The sequence below is a fragment of the Octodon degus genome, unplaced genomic scaffold (genome assembly GCF_000260255.1).
Source record: "Octodon degus isolate 3935 unplaced genomic scaffold, OctDeg1.0 scaffold00167, whole genome shotgun sequence".
Taxonomy (NCBI): Eukaryota; Metazoa; Chordata; class Mammalia; order Rodentia; family Octodontidae; genus Octodon; species Octodon degus.
The window spans coordinates 5,379,940-5,384,227 of NW_004524743.1; positions in this window are offsets into that span (position 1 = coordinate 5,379,940).

A 4,288-nucleotide genomic window follows, 5' to 3' on the forward strand; every position below is an offset into this window, starting at 1 on the left:
GATCTACAAACTGTGGTACAGGATTTCAGGATGAATCCTGAGGGAATTTGACTTGTCAGATGCAAAAGTTACATTTCTTGTTATATAGGTCTTGCGTTATCTTGTTTTTAACCATCAGCAGAAAAGTATAAAAACAAAGTATAAAAAGTAATGCCATTAATATGCTGAGCTGTAAAAGGTTCAAGTCAGCAACTTTCTGTTTTCTTTTTTCGTCTCTCTCTCTCTCTCTTTTGGTGGAACCAGTGATTGAACTCAGGCCCTTGCCCATGCCAGGCAAGCATTTATTCCACTGAGCCATCTCCCCGGCAAAGTTGACAACTTCTGTCATTGCCAATATTATGGAAAACACACTATTATTATGGACTACTTGACTATATTGGAATATTTTACTGAATTCAGGCACCTACAATACTTACATGACAATGGAATACCCTTTTCTGACAAAACTAAACAAAAAAAGGATACAAATGAATGACCATTTTGTATCTGTATGTTCAAAATAGGATAGATACACAGCTGCATTCTCTTGGATCATTGAATAGAGAGATTTGTTCTAATAGTGTTTGTGGACAGGATATCATGTCTGCATCATGTACAATGAGTAATCACTAAGACAACAATATACAATGTATCAATTATTGAAAATGTGCTAATAATCAGTTTTGAAACTGTCTTGTTGTTTCTCAATAAAATATAAAATAAAAATAAAAATAAAATTCATCGTATTTTATGTCTTAGTTTCTCCTTATTCATTTTGTGAAATATTTTCTCTTGATCCCTGGAAGTCTATATAAGGAGCCTTCAAGAGGAATGTATAATTGCACTTGAATATTTGACATACATATTTACTAATGAAGTTTGATATGTATTGCTTCTGAAGCATTAAGCATAGGTGAATGTCCAACTAGTCTCTCAGCAAAATGGACTTATTAAGGAAAAATCAGAATTAACCCAGGTTGTAAAACATGAAATGATGAACTAAAGAAACTACCAGATTCAGCTCACATTAGTGTATTCCAGTTAACTGCAGTTCAAACAGAGTCATCTTTCCTCAACACCAGGGTAGAAGAGAGCGAGAGTTCCTTCTTCTGTCTTCTCTGACACCAGACATGCTTCTGCTAGTAAAAAAAAAGAAATTTTTAACCTTTGTATGTCCAACTCTTCTCTTTCCATGTTCTCTGATATCCATTATTTGGAAGTAATGATCATCAGCATAATTGGTAAAAGGCATGGAACAGAGTAAAGAAGTGATCAAAGTTTTCCCTGAAGTATTGCTATGATTAGTATCTAGATGTCCTTGCCAAAATGCATATATCATGGAGAGCGAGTGGGCTTTTCAGAGCTGACTGTATCAAGAGTGTGCAGTGTTGGGATGAAGAGTATGTGATTAGTAAATCAGTCCATTGATCAGTTTGGCATCGTTTTAGCTAGGGTACAACAGTGTGATTGCTACCTTCAACCTAGGCGGGGTAGCCCATACACAATATAAAGTCTGGAAGAAGCCTTGCCTCAGCCTGCTCTTGTTGCTTTTGCTTTCTTCCACTGCCATGAATAGATTCCCTTCTGCTATGCCACATTGTCTTGGAACCAGATGATTATGGACGGAAAACACTACCAACTGTGAGCTACATAAACCTTTCTTCCTTTAACTTTGGGTAATGGGTATTTTCTCTCAGCAATGAAAAAAAGTAGCTAAGACAGCTATCTAGATGGCTCTTGAGTCCTGAAAGTTTAAATGCTCCTGGAGTGAATAATTCTGGTTTTCTCACATTAATTTTCAATTTTTTTCCATTGGATGTGGGATGCCCAAAGAAGCAGCACATGGAAGATGAGACCAATCATGATTTTTATTTATACTTTTATATGTTCCATAATCCTGCAATGCTCTCTCTCTTTTTTGCTCTACCTAATTATGTTACCATATTGCACTTCTCATTATATTAGTAATTTTGGGTAGGAATACAAAATAAGAAAGGGAGACATAAAGACCTCAGGACAATCATTTGAGCAAGCTTTCAATCTTGAAGGCACAGCTTAAATAGAGACAGTCCATGTCCTTACACTACACAAGATGCCTCAAAACCAAAGCAGCAATTCAATTGCTTCTTAAGCCTAATACCTGGCTTGTGTTATGTTATGACCAAAATCCAGACATACTAATGAGCTATTTACACTAAAACTCAACTTAGAGGAGTACTGATTTCCTAAGGTAACAAATGGCCAGACACTGGGTGGCTAAAACTCTAAACATCTGTTGTCTTTCCATTTTGGAAGTCCCAGCTCTTAGAACGAGCAGGGCCACGAGCAGGGCCACGTTGCCTCTGTAGGCTGTAGGAGTCAGATAGACCTTGCGTGATCAGGGACAATAAGGAGAAGAGGGAGTACTTATTGCGTCAAGAACTTTACTTTCTCAAGTGAATACTTAGAATGAGTTTTAGCATTTCCAGCTGTGTCAATCTCTGATCTGTTTGCTTTACCTCTTCCTACTCTATTCAGAATATATATAAAAAATAGTTTATGATGTATTTTCCAGGAGTGTCAGGACTTAGCCTAGAAATTGCTTTATCCTTGAACTTATAAAATTCACTGCGCTGAAAAAGAAAGAAAAAGGAGGACAAAACAGGCTGCTCGTATGAAAATGATGGCTTCATGTCACGTTTCAGTTTTCTTTTTAGAGGATTCACAAGCCACTACTTTGCCCTAGGGAAAAATGTTGCCATTTTCACAGCAAAGTGGTTTTTTTTTTTTTTTTTTTTTTTTTTTTTTTTTTTTAGAGTGAAATGACAGTTTTCTTCAACAGTAAAACTGAATTAACTTCTGAGGGAAAAATGCAGTAAAAATGTCAGACGCATAAAATATATCATGTTTTGAACATCTGCACATGTTTTTGACTGACCTGACCAGGAAAGAGACTTTTTTCCAGGTACCAGTGAATCAGGGACTTGGTGGCTGAAGAACAGGTGGTGGTGAGAGTGCTGAAGGGGGAGGATATGTGAGCAAAAGAAAAAAAAATATTCCAAATGAGTAACAGTTGTAGAACTCAAAGTATGGAGATATTTCTAGATGATAACAATGGGTATGCTTTTTATTTGAGTAATACCAAATTGTTTAATGCCAAGTAATACCAAATGTAAGTTTAAAGTCAAAGTAAGGCTTAAACTAGAAAGGCTGATATGGATAGAGAAATGTTATTGGTCCTACCATCCTCCCTTTCCCCTCTATTCTTTATTCCCCATCTTTTCTTTCTTTTTTTTTTTTTCCTTTGGTGGAACCGGTGATTGAACTCGGGCCCTTCCGCTTGCTAGGCAAGTGCTTATTCTACTGAGCTATTTCCCTGGCCCCATTTTCCCACTTCTTGTCTCTCTTCCTCTGTCTCTTTTCTTCCTTCTGTCCTTGCTAACATAGCCTGCTAATATATCAGCGATATTTTACAGAACAGCTGTTTACAGATAAGTGACTTTAAAATATTTGGTCCCTTTGTTCCAAGGTGCTCACCTATTTGTGAATTCCATGCTGGCTAAACGTTCTTTCTGGGAAATGATTTTGCTTGTTGAAAACAATGTTTCATCATGCCCATTAAATAGGTGAATGTGAAACAATACAATCTAAAAGCACCAGCTATTATGGTTCTTTCGATTCTGTTACAAGATCGCAGATGACAAATGAGTTCCCTTCTTAGTTTTCCAAGAGGAGCTAACCCAGCCTTTTTCTGCTGATCAAGGGTACAAAATCAGGGAAAATATATACTGGTGCCACCATTTATGTTGCAGGAAGAAAATGAGTACAAGTGGGACAGACACTCAGAGACAGGGTTATGGATGAAAAGGAGGTATTTCAGTGTTAATGTTCTTGGATTTGGGGGATGTTTCCAAGGTGTTACTGAAGATGTTACCACTGGTAGAGAATATCAGACTCATTACAGACTCCAGAGACAACTGTGTGAACAACTGTGGCTTTGAATAATAATGGAAACATTTTAGATAGCCTGTGTGTGAATTCAGTTATGGCTCTCAGACTTGGGCTCAATGTGTAGCTTTATATCCCTGGGAATCAGCTGCCTTCCTGGTATAAGTAGGAGGAAGTAATGTAAGGTTTTTCTTTCTTTCCAGTTCAGATAAGCTCAGGTTATAGTATTATTTTATTTTTTTTAATTTAGCAAAAGCCCGGCCAGCTCTCTGTTCCCTGGGAGGCTTCTCTTTCCCCTTTAGAGCTCTCCTGCTCTGGTTTATAAGAATGCACTTCACTTTTGGTACTAACCCTAACCTCCATGGGACCTGAAGCCAAATGG